This window comes from Ochotona princeps, chromosome 30 (genome assembly GCF_030435755.1).
Source record: "Ochotona princeps isolate mOchPri1 chromosome 30, mOchPri1.hap1, whole genome shotgun sequence".
NCBI lineage: Eukaryota > Metazoa > Chordata > Mammalia > Lagomorpha > Ochotonidae > Ochotona > Ochotona princeps.
In genome coordinates this window covers 7,183,775-7,198,541 of record NC_080861.1, presented here as the reverse complement: position 1 = coordinate 7,198,541, position 14,767 = coordinate 7,183,775, and the positions used below count along the sequence as shown (strand labels likewise).

Here is a 14,767-nt window from a genome sequence, read left to right as displayed (position 1 = left end):
CCACACTTTGCAGTTTGCTAAGCGATTGGAGGTAGCTAGAAATACAGTGGACATTTTCCGTGCTGCATACTGCTTGGGTGCTGGTGTAGGTTATTATCACATGGTGTCACTGAGCCGGGGTTCATGTGTGAAAGAGGGAGGTGGAGAGAGACACAGATCATTTTCCAAGGTTTGTTCCATCAGCAGCTGTAGTTCTTCCATCAAGTTCTGATGGCCAGCCCGTCAATCTCTTCCTGATTTCTTCATTGTTGCTCCCATCACTGTAGCCTTAAACTGTTCGCATCTCACATCCGACTACTTCCTTGCAATTCCCTTTAGCCCTCTTTCTGATTCAGTCGAATATGATATTTTGTCAAAATAGAGTTGACTGTGATACCTTATTTAAAACTCTTTAGTGTGCACCTGGCATGGTAGCCTAGGGAATGAAATCCTGGCCTTGCATGCGCTGGTTTGTATCCCAGCTGCTCTATTTCCACCCAGCTCTCTGCTTGTGGCCTGGGAGAACAGTGGAGCATGGCCCAAAGCCTTGGGACCCTGCACCCATGTGGGAGACCCACAAGAATCTTCAGGCTCCTGGCTTTTGATCAGCTCAGCTCTGGTCGTGGTAACCACTTGGGGAGTGAACCAGTGCATGAAAGGCCTCTCTCTCTGTCTCTCCTCTCTGTAAATCTGACTTTCCAGTAAAACAAACAAACAAACAAAAACCCTCTTCAGTGATTTGGCTGACACTGTGTCGGATCACCTTGTTTCAGGTGCGTCCCCCTGCTGGTGTGAAGGAAGTCTCTGATCCTGTCTGGCCCCTGCACGTGCTGTTAGCACTTCTGCTTGGACCTTTGCGTTTGCTATGCCCCAGGCTGAACCACCTCCCATTTTTTAGCTTTCAGCTCTCATCTGAAACAGTTGTACATCTTTGCTGATCTTTGTAAAAAATCAAATTGTATGTTATAAAATCTCATAGTGCCTCACCCCATATTTTTTAATAGCATTGAATTTTGTGTGCACTTAGCTGCTGGAATTTGCATGCTTACTATGCACTGTCTTTTTCCCTAAGTCAAGTGTAAGTTTCATGAGGACGAGACAGTTTCAACATTTACAGAAGCCCAGAACAGCCCTGACTGTAGGTGACAAGTACTGAATGACTGATTGAGATGTATAACTTAGGCAGTTGTAACATCAAGCAATTAATTCTAGAGTGAGGCCATCGTGGTGACTGCGAAGCACTGTTACTTGGTAGTACTTACATTATTGTTGCTTTGGTTTTATTTCCTTATTCTGTTTTATCCATTGAAAGTAAACACAAATAATATTTTTTGTTTTAATTTTTTTCTTTTTTTTGTTGTTTGTTTGTTTCCAAGTATTATTTTAATTGTTTAGTTTCCTAGTGTGGATTAAGAACATTTCAGAACTCGGTTCTTCTTGAAAAAGCATTAGAGTAAAAATGTTCTGTAATTGAATGTAGGACATTGTGACCCTAGAAGGTCAGTGAGCACAGGATTACAGTTGATTGAACAATATTTGTATGATAAACAATTGAATGGGTGTCTTTTGTGTGACTGATTAGATATCCTTTGCATGAGAACAACTGAATGACTACCTTTTGTATACCTGATGGGATAACATTTGTATAAGAACAGTTGAGTGGAAAATAATAAACAAGACAAAAGGACTTCCAAACAAAGACATAGAAACAGTTGATGGTTTTGTTGATGAGCTAAGTATCTCTACTCTAATCCTACATGACCCTCAGTGTATAAAGTCTGTTGCCCCCAATAAACTATTGATTATCAGTCAGTAGTCCATGTGTGTTACTATCAGCTCCATACACCAAGTCCATCGCTGCAGGACAGCAACAATTGAATCTTCGCAGTATTTGAAGTTTACAATTGAAATAAAAAGGGGTAACCGATTACTTATATTGTGAATTTTACTATTCAGAATGTGTTCAGTTTTTCATTTATTTTAGCTGATAAGGCATTCAAATTCTAGAATTCTCTGACCTTCCTAATTCAAGATATTATAGCTGTTTGAATTTTTTAGATCTTATGAAACTTTGAAGCCTAAAATAATATCAGAACTTTTTTTTATATTTGTTTTTTGTAGTTTTCAGTACATAGCTATTGTTGGCAGTTGGAAATATACTTTTGAAGACTCTGAAGGTTTTAATAATTCTTTGAATATTGGTTTGGTACTATTATTTACAGTTTGAAATTTGTATCTTCAGTAAGAGTTTGGTTGCCACCGCTCCTGAATTCTCCCTGTGAATGTAAACCTCAAAAACAGAGGCATAGTCAGCCGGAAAAAAAAATTTTAAAAAAGGTGATTTGAGCATTTATGCGTTAAATATGCATGTTAATTAGGAGAAAAATTAGAAAAAAATATGAAAACAGATGTTACATAAATTATTGCAGTCCCAGGGCAGCAATAACTCACATACTGACAACAATTTTTATATGTGTATGGGTATCTCTATTTCTAGATTTCTCAATATTTACGCAATTCCTGAGAGAATAACTAGAAAAAGAACTGGTATATCCTTTCAGTGTAACTGTGGTAAAATTCTTTCTGCAGATACGTTGCTCCAGAAGTCTAAGTGTTTCATGCAGCTTTAGTGTAAATACTGTATTGTTCTCCTTTCTTTCTTGATTTCTTTGTTGGTATATAGTTTGTCATTTTGGGGGGTGAATTGTTTTTTTTTTTAAACATATTTTTATTGCATTTCCTTTTTTAAAAAATTAATTACATTGCATTATGTGATACATTTTTTTATGCACTGGGATTCCCCCCGCCCCTCCTCAAACCCTCCCCCCACGGTGGATTGCTCCACCTTGTTGCATTTCCATAGTTCAAATTCAGTTGAGATTCTTTCATTGGAGATATTTACCAAGCATAAAGTCCAGCATCTTATTGTCCTGGTAAGTTCAATGGTTTCTTGGTGAGACCATCTCTGGTCTGAAGGTAGAGCCAGCAGAGTATCATCCCAATCAATTAAAAGCCCCAACATAATATTTCCAACCATTTAAAACATTATGGCATTAATTGACATGGTATTGATTAACCAATATGTTAATAGGAAAATGCAGGTTTTCAACCACAACCTGTGACTTCTTCATAGACATTTCAATTTTGGTTTACATTCAACCGTGTTCTATACACCTTAAAATAACTTAGATTGCTATTCAGCTGTCTCATGCCAATTTTAATTTTAGTCTTTAGCAGTTTATAGCATTGAAGCATGATTTCGCTGAACCTGGCTGTTTTTCAGGTGGTCTAACTCTATAATTCTTATAGGATATATGTCAACAGTTTAGGTGAGCATGTTTAGGAGGGGTGTGCAGAGAAATCTTCCATACCCCAGTGAGGAGTAACTAATCTTTGTGTCCCACCCAGTGAGTTATAAGTACATACACGCTGACTGTTTCCTGTCTGTTTCTAAGCTTTCCTTGTTGTTCTCTGTCTATCTATTCTAGTTTGGTTTGTTTGTTTGTTTGTTTTGAGGGGTTTCTGGAGCGCTCCTGATGGTTATTACGAGAGGGGGTGGGGACCCAAAGTTGGAAACAGGCAAGGACCAGAGAAAGCTCCTCTCCCTAGTCCCGAAGGAAGTTTACTGTTCTTCTGTTTCTGCGGACCACTCAGGGTTCCTGGTTGTTGTTCCAATGACCTTGGATCCTGCAAGGCAGGAATTGGGCTTCTTCCATCCCATGTGGTAGATCCAAATGGGGGTGGTTGACCTCAGAGTTCTTGGTCTCCGAAAGCACTCCATTTCCTTGTGGTCTCCTTGGCAGTAGGGATGTAGTCCTCGGTGCCCCTTGGTACTGATAGTCCTTGGTGAGTATCTGGGAGTCTTCAGGGTGGGGATAAAAGCCTCCTCCTGTCCGCCTGCTCCACTCTGGGGTTCCCCCTGCTCTTTGCATATGACCTCCTTTTAAGAGGTTGTTAGGATTACTCCTGATTCCCCCATATGCCTTTGTAGTTTTACTATTGCCTAATGCTAATTCGAATCTGTTGTCTATGAGTTACCAGTTATTATCCTGATAGGTTATATTTCCCGTCTGCCTCACATCTTCTAGGGTGATGTAAGATTTCTCTGCTCTCCCTCCCCTTTTCCAAGTATCATGGGGCCTTACAAGTACATTAGGTTTAATTTTCTTTTTCTTTTTTTTTTCTTGCCCTAGTGTTTATGTTTACTATTGCTGGGAATCACCAGAAATTCATCTCTGACCTACACAAAGGCTGGCCTTATTCAAGAGTGTCCCTAAGCAGCTTTTTCTGATCGTAAAAAACTCCATAGCTCGCCGCCGGACAGCCAGCAGGCAGAGCCTGGCACCATTTGGTGCACTGGTCGCCCAAAGCCAGGGACCCCCTCACTGCCTTGCGGCGATGGTCTTGGCATGCTGAGTCCTCGTTCTCGGATTTGGCCTGGCTGGGCCGCCCCCCCAGGGCCACTCCGAGCCCTGGGGGGCAGCCAGCCGCCTCTAGGCCAGCCAAGGTTCCAAACCCTCCCCCACTCGCCCCACCTCTAGCTTATGGCTGAGGGGCGGAGCTAGCCCTCTAGCCCCGGTCTGGAGGTTCTTGGGGGGTGAATTGTGCCCAACAAGATTCATTAATGATCTTAGTTGTGTAAGAAATTCTATGCTGCCTTGTAATTTAAAATTGGTTTAAAAATGTGATTAAAAATTTTTTAAAAAATCAGAAACTACTTAGGACATTGATTATACTGTCACATTTACTTTGGGTGTCTGTTACACATTCTGGAAAAATAGTCATTCACTGAAGAGTAGTGACTCGGTAGTAGAGGAACATGTACTAAAAGTTCTTAAATAAACATACACTAGGTATATAGTGTATATATACGTATATATGTTGGAGTGATTGAAAGGTATTTGTATAGCCTTTACCCTCTAGAATTATCCATAGAATAAAAGTCTCTATTTTTACAAATGAAACATGAGAATTGGAAATAGGATTGGCTTTAGTTTAGTGTGTAGCATTTTTTTAGTTCTTCCATAGAAGAAACATCATGGGAGCATACTGCTGTCCAAGGTGTGGTTAACAACATGTAGATATTTTCCAAATGTGTAATGTAATTTGAAAAAGTACTATTTATAGTTTTCCAGGAAACACTGAAAGCTGAAGTTAGCAAATGCTGCTTAGAATGGAGTAAATGATTCTGATTATCTGACTGATAGAAAGCATGAATTATACTCAATAGAATGGATATACCTTGAAGAGCATAAAACAGCTTCTGGAAATTCTTTTAGTAGGAAAGTGACAGTAGCTATTTGGCTTTTGTTGCAAATGATAATCAAATGTTTGAACTAAAATTTGAACTTGACCTTGGTAAGTTTCAGCTTGATTTTTCAGTTTTGTGTTATTGATATTTTTTATATAATTTTGCCTAACAACTTTTTTTTTATATGTGCTGGACCAATAAATGTTTCTTTATTGAATTTTATGGATTGATAGAATGAAATTTAGAGAATAATGTTTGTCAATTTATTAATCAGAGATTATATAACTTAAATACCGTATTTAAGAAAATCAGTTATTATTCTTGCAGATTTTATGTAGAAATATACTCCAAATATGGTAGTTGGAAGTATAGTACTGAAGGTGAAAAGATGTCTTTTTCTCTTGAAAAGGCTATGAAAATTAATTTATAACTCAGAAGTGATATTTGCTTGTCATCATCGATAGAGCATTCTAATTCTAAATTGTATTAATGCTTTGAAATTCAGTTTTAATGGAATTTTTTCACATTTGTTTTCAAATGTCAAATTTCCATTTTGTTGTATTATGTCATTTTAAAATGTGATATTCTATGCGTTAGAATAGGATGTTTGCTTTTTGCCCCCGCCCAGGTGGCAGAGACAGGCGGGGCTCCAGGCTGGGCCTGCCTGAAGTCACCTTGAGCCTCCATGCTCCTCAGGAGCCACGGACAACTTCAGAGGCCTGCTCAGGTCTTTTTGCCCCTGCTAGGAACCCTCCGGAAACTTGGGGTTGAGGATGTGTAGGGAGATTGGGGAATTGCACAGGGGAGGGAGAGCGATGACCTGCAGATTCATGCCCATGTGAAGTATTACTGCTGAGGGGCATCCATGGATAAGGGCACTGTATATGTAGGTAAGGAATGACTCCTGAGGGACCCCCAACGACAAGCACTGTACTTGCGGGTAGCCGAGAGGACTTAAACCTGGTGGTTTGAAGGGGAGAGATGGGAAAACCTTTATTGGTCAGACCGATGCACCAGCACAAATCGGAGTCCTGATCTGGGCTTGTTAGCATGGAACGTTGCTGACCACCACAAGCCAAAAGCTAGGGTTGGATGTATGTCTGGCAGGGCTAGATTCCAGTACATGGTAGTGAGTGTTGGAACAGTGGACAGATCAAATTAGGCTGGGCCATGACACCAACCAGCACACAAGAAAACCGGGTCCAGAGGTAGATCCTGTAGGGGATATGTGGGCCTAACCCTGTGGAAATACAAGTTCTGCTGCTTAGCTTAAGAATTGGGTGGTGAGGTGCTGAGCTAGGCATGGCCATGGAACCTGCCATCACTCCCCGGTACTGGGACTGGGAACAGGCTTGGCAGGAGGATACAACCGTACATTACAATCTGTGGAGGACATCTGGTACCATAACACAAGACAGAAGATAGAACAAATTTATCAACTATCCCAACCATATGTTGACATTGAAAATCTGGGTGGACTGTGTCAGCCAGTGGATTCTGGAGAGATTACATTGTGTTTGGAGTGGCGAGATTGGCAACAATTCAAAAATGTTGAACTATCAAAACCACTTGAGTAGTGCCCTTGGGAGCATGCCTCACATCAGGAACTCTGGGATGATTGGGAGGTGGGTGTGGCTTCTCCCTTTATCTCTTCCCTTCCCCCAGATACGGGAAGGGAAAAAAGAGAATGTGGAAACAGTGGTCTTACTCACTTTCCTGTAGCCCTTGACCCTTTGTGCCCTAATCAACTATGTAAAGATCATCAAAAATATAAACAAAAAACGAAGAAAGAATAGTATTTTCATTCTTTCAATATTTTTGTCATTTTAGTGAAAAGCTGCATGAAATTATAACAGGTGATTTGTTTTATAGTAAGCACCTTTGATTTTCTATTTGTTTTTGCCTTTTGTTTTTGTAGTTAAAAGGCCTTTCTTCTAGGAATTAAGATAAGGAGTGATTAATGAATGTGGCTAATTTTTGTATTTTATGACTCTTATATTTTGATATGAATTTTTAAATCTTGGTGTTTTTGTTTGGTTTGGTTTAGGGTTTCTTCCGGAATGTAAGTATTGAAAGCTGTTTTGTTTATTTATCTTTCCAGAAACTCAGTTGCAGAAGAATTCAGGATTGCCTGTGTTTTGATCGTCTTTAGTTCCTGTTTGTCTATGACTTGTCTGTGGAGGATTCTGTTGACCTGAGGTGAAGTCATCCTTGACCTGTAATAACAACATGCATTTTCAAGTGTCAAGTATATTTATGGATCAGTAAATTTGTTATGAAAGGTAAGTGTAACTTTAATCAAAGTACACATGTAAAAATCACATGCTTTAACTTCCCCTCGGTGGTAAAAAAGGTTCTGTAGTTGTTTTATTTCTAACTACTAAAAATGTCTGTGTATTTGTGTGTATAACCAAAAATATATATGCTGCAGGTGGTGAAGTAACAACTGCTCAAGCGTCCACGCTAGAGAGGAGGTATCTGGTGCTCCCTATAGCCTTACCTAGATTCCTTCTAAATGCAGTTTCTGGCTTGTTTCAGTCCACTTTTAGCACAGTACAAGTCTCCTGTTTTCTTGTGTTGCGCACCTGCCTTTTGTCAAGGTCTGGAGTGTGGAATGTGCTCATAGGTTGGGAGAGGTCGCCCAGCATTTTACGAACTGTGAGAGGGATCTCAGAAAAGGTTCCTTTCCCTGAGCTAATGGCTCATACGTTACAGCCAAGTCTTTCACTAGCTTTGAGCGAAATCCTTGTAAGAATATTTACTGTTGAGAATCTCCCAGTTTCCCTGTCCCCCTTCAAGTACATTAGGGTATTTCCAAGCTTCATGGAAATTTTGCAACATTTTTAAACTCCATTTTTCCACAAACAGTTGAAATCCTGTTGAACATCTTTTCTTGAGGTGCCATTTGATTTTCTGGGGCCTGGTTTCTGTGTTTGGGTACTGACCTGAAACCACTTATTGTAATCTGAAATCAGAAACTTGTTTGCAAAATGCTTGTTCTGAAAGTCTGTTGTATTTCCTGATACATTGTGTTTTCTTATAAGCAGATGTTTTTGTTTTCAATTTTCAAAACTCCAATCCCATCCCATTAGTTTTTCAGAATTAAAGAGGACAAACTGTGATGGCTTTTAAATTTTATGGTAATCATGTGTTTTGAATAGCAGATAAGAACAGTGCTCTAATATGTTTCATTGAATTTAAAAACTTTAAATGGAGAGGCTCTCTGGGAAGGTACGGGAAGGGGAAGTGATCAGCCTCTGTTTGTACACTCTAGAATGTCAGCTTTGAGAGTAAAATCTATCTGAAATAATTCCCCTGGTCAATAAGTGTTTATTAACTCTTTACTCTAGGGCAGATACTTTTGTTCAAGAAAGAGGTGGGGAGAGAAAGGGAGACAGAGAGAAGGAGAAGATCCTCCATCTGCTGGTTCACTCTCTAATCCGCTGCAGTGGCCAGAGCTAGGCGGACCTGAAGCTCGGAGTCTGGAGCTTCTTCCAGGTTTCCAGTTGGGTACCGTTTTCCAGGACTTGAGCCATCTTTTACTGCCTTCTCAGGGTATGAGCATGGGGGTGTATCAGGAAGTAGAGCAACCAGGGACTCAAACTGGTGCTCACTTGGAATGCCAGCGCCAGCAGGCAGAGGGTTAGCTTATTGTGACACTATGCCTTCATACGTAAATCTTTTTAAAAATACTTAGCTTTTTTAAATTGGCCGATATGAGGCAGAGTGTGTTCATTTCTTTTCTCCTGTTTAAAGTTTTATTGGATTTTCTCTGCGTCTACAATGCGACTCTCACTGCTGTGATAGTAGGGAAACAAGTGAATTCTAGATAACAGTGAATGTGGAAAACAGAATCTGTTTCACTTCCTGCTTCTCTTAAAGTTTTACTAGCGTTAAGAAAGCATGAGCTTGAAAGGTTGTTGCTTGCATTCCTGGAAGTTTTCTAAGGTACTTAAGCACGAAAGGAGGAGGAATGCTCTTCAGTCAGAAGAGAGAGGTTATATGAACCCCATACTCAGACAAATAAAAAATTAACCCTGGTGTTTAGATGTGACTGTATTTCTTTCTTCACATGCACCTGTATAAATAAAATACACATTTATTATGTATTTCCATTTGTCATGGAAATTTTACAGTTCGAACTTCAGCTTATTCCCAGTGAAGAAATATGTTGTAGTCTGCCCAGAACTGACCCATTTCTTTTAATTTTCAGTTTAATTTGTAATGATTCAACAATTATGCCACTGACATTGTGGTTATTGAGACAATAAGGTTTCAGCTATTAAAAACATTTCTAAAATTTTATAGGCAATATGAATAATTATTTTGCCTGCATTTAGGAGTTTTATAATTTACCTGGTATGCTAGTAACGTTTGCTGAAGAATTACTGAAAACCCAAATCCTTGCAATAATATTTGAAACCTCTGCTCTTCTGAATTGCTGTTCAAATGTCGCATGTGTGTTTGGATCATTTATACTACAGACTCAAAGTCCTATAAGAGCTCACACGTAATAGATTTAAGTTGGTGCTGTTGGAACTATTTCACCCACATTACTCAGCTATAGCTGTCTGAAATAAAACTTCATGAAATAAGCATGTGAAATAGCTATTTAAAATATTTTTAATCCAACAGCATGTATTTTAATTCTTACAAGTAAAACAGGAATACTTCTAAAGGAAGTTTTCAGGTTGAATGAATTGGTATGTTTTTGGTATTATTGGTCAAAGATATTTTTAGAAATATGTTTATTATTACTTTTGTAAAATGCATGAGCTTCTGTTATGTCTTCCATGTTAATCTAATTTCCTATTAAAGTCAGAGATTAAGGGGAATTGTGTACCAGTAGGGTTCTAAAACCTTGACATTATTTTAATCTGATAACAAATGGGTTTAAGTTCATGTTCTTTCAGTTGTTGGCAACACATCTAAACCTGTATTTTTTGGATTTATGAGGATAAGTCCTGCTTTGGCAATCTTGTAGCTCCTCCAGAGAATATTTAAACAGTGATTAATCATTGTTTCTTCACTGAGTGTGCAGAAAAGAATGGAAAAGCTGCATTTCACACTTCTGAAGCAATTAATCCCCATGATCTTAGCCAGGTTTGTCTTGTAGATAAGTCGGGATACAAAATGGTACCTAATTTATCAATGTATGCGTGCCATAAAGTATAAAACACACAATTTACTTCATATCATTTATAGTCAGATGTAAAAAAAGAGTGACTTTGCCATATCCAAGAGTGCTTCCTACATTACCTTCATATAAACTAAGTACCAGAGATTACAATGGGATTCCTGTTTATTGTGCACATCTGGTGCAGTCACTATGCATTTTCTCATTCACTTGCTGGCATTTTTAGTGATTGTGGCATAAATCACCTTGCTAATCAGAAACATAAGTGACGGGAAGTCATCTCCTTTTTTTGAACAATGGGAAAAAACATATGGCTTCTTAGACAGTACTTGGCTGTTATACTATTTATGTGGCATTATATTCTGTATTTAGAATTTCATATTAATTGCAGTAGTTGGTCTAAGCCATTGAAAACCCAGGATTTTGGCCATATTTGTTTTATACTACTTTTATAACAAATGAGAAGGTAAAATTGAGTCTCTTTTTTAAAAAGAAGAAATATAATGAAAACTACTTTGGGAAGAGTTTTTAAAATTAAGATGAATTTGAGGAAACACATACTAAAAAATTTTTGTAGGTGCTTAACTGCATAGAAGCAGTGACTCTAAATTGTAACAGTTTTTTTTTTTCATTGTGAAATACTGTGCTGATCAGAATAAAAGTTACTGTCTTTGAGGTGCTGAAGCATAATTCAAGACAGTTTGTTTTCTTAGAAGTAGTAGTATTTCAAGATGACTAGCACTTTGGGTGAGTTGTTGTTTGTTGCTTGGAACCATGTCTGCATATTCTACGATTCGACTTAAAAGATGAAGTTAAAAACTCCTTGAATTTGTTTGTGTAGACTTAAAAGATTGCACTGTGGAAATGTACTGCTGTTTTGTTCTAGAATGCATGCTATAGGTTTGAGAATTTTCTTTTTTTCCTCGATAGTCACCTAACTTTCAAAGTGTTATAAATGTAATGATCTTTGTCCTTTTGTGACTGGGTATTACTTTGCTACCGATTCTTTGTCAACTTCTTTTTTCTTACAATTGGATTTAAGTATATAAATTTCCAATGAAAATTTGTCCAGAGAAACTTGTGTCTTTTATACCTTTTTTTTTCTCTGTATGATTTGTGAATGTAAAGAAGTGAGGCAGAATTTTTAAAAATAATATATCCAAGCCTATTTATTAACATACATGTTTTTCATGTGGAGTGATCCCCATGGGAAGATGCACATATCATCCATTCATCAAGGTACTTTGGGGATGCTCTTTCTGAATTTTCTTCAGTGGAATTGATGTATGAGCATAACTGCTCCAAATGGATACTTTGAAGGGAGATAAGATTCGTTTTGTGTATATACGTGCTAGTATTTTTGTTTAAAAAAATCAATCATAATAGCTTGTATTGCAGCCTGTGTATACCTTGTAGGTAATTGGACACTGTGAATAGAAATGCAATTTTGAAAAATTGCCTAAATTTTAAGTAAATGGTTATATTCATGCATTTTGTTTTAAATTTTTTTTATGGCATTGTCTCAAGAACCACCTGCAGTAGGAGTCCACAAATTGAGTAAGTGCAACCAAAGGATAGGTTTTTTTTTCTTTTGCTGATTTTCAAAATGCCACTAGATTCTATATTAAGTCATACAGAGTATGCTTTAGAATTTTAGTTAAAACTGTATTAAGACCTCGTCTGTTGATAAAAATTATCCAGTGCTTGCAATACATGAAACCTATACTCTACTACTTTTAGTCCCTGGCCATTTGTGTGGCCATGCTTTTACAAACTCTGCTGCCACCACCCCCTCCTCCATTTTGATTTAAGGAAGGTTGTGGTGTATTGATTGTAAAGATAAATTTAAAAGTAGCACAGTTTGAACACATGTCCATTTCTCCTTTTTCTTCATCAGAATTAAAAATTCTATAGGCTAGTGTTAAGATCCAAGAAATAAACAGTTTAAGGAAAAGCTCAAATGATCAGAAGAAATGAGGAAAAATGAAAAATTCTATTTGCTGTAACTAAACAGTTTGAAATTTGTTAGGGTACTCTGAGGGAAAATTTCTTGCAAAAACACTTACTGAAGAAAATTTATTACCCCAAGATATTTGCTTATTCATTAAGCTTTCAAAGCCAAACATTTAATTTCTAAAAATATATAAATTTTTTATAACATTGAGCTATTAGTAACCTTGCTATTCTCTGTACATTTTGTTTAAATTTTGCTTTTTTTTATATAGATTTTGTCTCATTCTTTTACCCTTTAGGCATCCTTTGTCATAATTACTTAAAGTCATAACTATCATTTATTGTTTATTATTCTCCATAATGAGCTTTGAACTGAGCATAGAACTTGGAAGAGATTACTTTTCTTTCCTAATGTTCTCATTGCATAAAAAGCAAATTCTTTCATCCTAGGGATAACCTTACAGATATTTCCTAGCCAGGCACAGTCCTGCCTGCTGTGGCTCTTTCTAGCTGTTTCTTTTTCTCCTTGTGCGTTCTGTGGAGGCAGCATTTGGGCTGTTGATGGAGCTGTGTCCACCATGGTAGATGATAATGCCTTCAAACTCTAGAAATGTCTGCTAGTGAGGTATTCTCAAAAAAGCAAGAGTTTTACTTGTGACTAGGAATGCTACTTTGAGTGGCGTATGCAATTCACAAATTGTAATGCAATATTTTTAGTAGAGTGTGCTGAGTATGAGAAACATGGAATCCAAAAGGATATTCCATGTCTAAGTGTATCTGTACTTACCATGTTCTTACTGTGGCCCTCACTTGTGAACCACAAGTATTCAGCTCTTTGGGATGTAGAAACTTGCACGGTTGAGCTGCCAATAGACTCGAAGATGGAGGATCAGCAGGAGTTACGGAGGATGAAGGCAGCAGCCAGCTGGGGGCAGTCTCATTTGCTGGAGAAGCTGTATCTCTGGGTTTGCTTTGTTTCTGAGTCCAAGCCTCTTAGACCTTTTGTTAGAGGTGTGTAGAAATAGAAAGATGGTAGGTTTTTAAGAAAAATGTTTTTCTTAAATTGTTTTAAGAAATTTTTCTTAAAAAGCTTTTTTTAAGAAAAAATGATTTTCAGAATGAACAGGACTGGTAGCATAGGAATGAGGGGACAGACAGCATGCACCTGCCCTGTCTTTCAGTGGGGCAGAGAAAGACATTTCTCCCACTTGCCACACTGCAGAGACTGCCGCTTTGTAGATGGGACTGTACTGGGTAGTGCTGAGAGGGTGTGAGCGTGCCGTGGTTGACTGCTGTGCGGTGCTGATCGCAGAGGGCCAGAGGCCTCCGCGTTAGTGAGGATGGAGTTGCAGTGCTTTGCTGTCAGTTCCCGTGCTGACTTGGTGGCAATTGAAGCCCATTCCGTTTTAGTTTGGAGGCAGAGGAATGAGCAAACCTCAGATACCACATAGAGGAGAGGCAAGAGGCATGGTGGAATGATAGCCGTGATGGGGGTTCTCTGGTCTACTTCATGAATACGTGGGAGACACTTTGGACAATTTCCAGCACCATTCTGGGAGGGCAGATTATAGAGGCTGGGAAGGCAGCGTGAAGGTGCAACTGAGAACTCCACAAGGGAAAGTTTACATTTATCTTGTAAAATAATGTGCAGGTTTATTGAGATACTAAAGCTTTCTCTTTTTTCTTACTTGCCTACTGTGGCAAATGGTTTTTTTAAGTGTTAGATCAACTAAATTGCAGTTCTTTCACTGAGGAGCTTGTAGTTTCTAGGAGAGACTGGCAGTGAAAAACTTACCACCCAGTGTGATGAGTAGTGTTCATAGATCAGGCGTGGGGGACAAAACACCCTAGGAGAAAGATGCTCTCCTTGTAAAAACTTAAAAATTAGTGTGTAATATTTGCACAGTTTTATAGAATACCATGTCATATTTTACATGTACACAACATAAACTGATTCCATTTCTTCCTCTTTTCTTTATAATTGGAACTGTGATTTAGAAAAAAATATTCTTAATCCAGCTTGGAGGGCAAGATAGACAGTGCCCCAGGGATTCTTCCTGGAAAAATTATAGGTGTATGAAGAATGTTGGAAAAGGTAATACTGGGAGATGAAAGTAGTGATTGTGGGAACCCATCAAGAACTGTGAACCAGAGGATGCCTGAGGAGCTGCTGCTTCTTTGGGTTTATATAGTGAGACATTGTGGAGATAGATATAAGGTCTAGATTTTATAAGGGCATGTGGATTTCACCAAGGGTCTGTATTTTTTTTTTAAGATTTTTATTATTATTGGAAAGCCAGATATACAGAGAGGAGGAGAGACAGAGAGGAAGATCTTCCATCCGATGTTTCACTCCCCAAGTGAGCCGCAACAGGCCGGTGCGCGCCGATCCGATGCCAGGAACCAGGAACCTCTTCCGGGTCTCCCACGCGGGTGAAGTGTCCCAA

The 14,767-nt window shown here is 38.4% G+C and overlaps 1 protein-coding gene across 2 annotated transcripts in view; it reads left to right on the top strand.

The window, feature by feature from the left end:
• Positions 1–7,396: 7,396 nt before the first annotated feature.
• TBC1D5 (TBC1 domain family member 5) overlaps positions 7,397–14,767 on the top strand; it is a 273,887-nt gene continuing 266,516 nt past the window's right edge. For both annotated transcript variants that reach the window (XM_058657229.1, XM_058657228.1), the window contains exon 1: positions 7,397–7,512. The gene's annotated coding sequence lies outside the window, so the exon portion shown is untranslated. The remainder of the gene's footprint in view (positions 7,513–14,767) is intronic.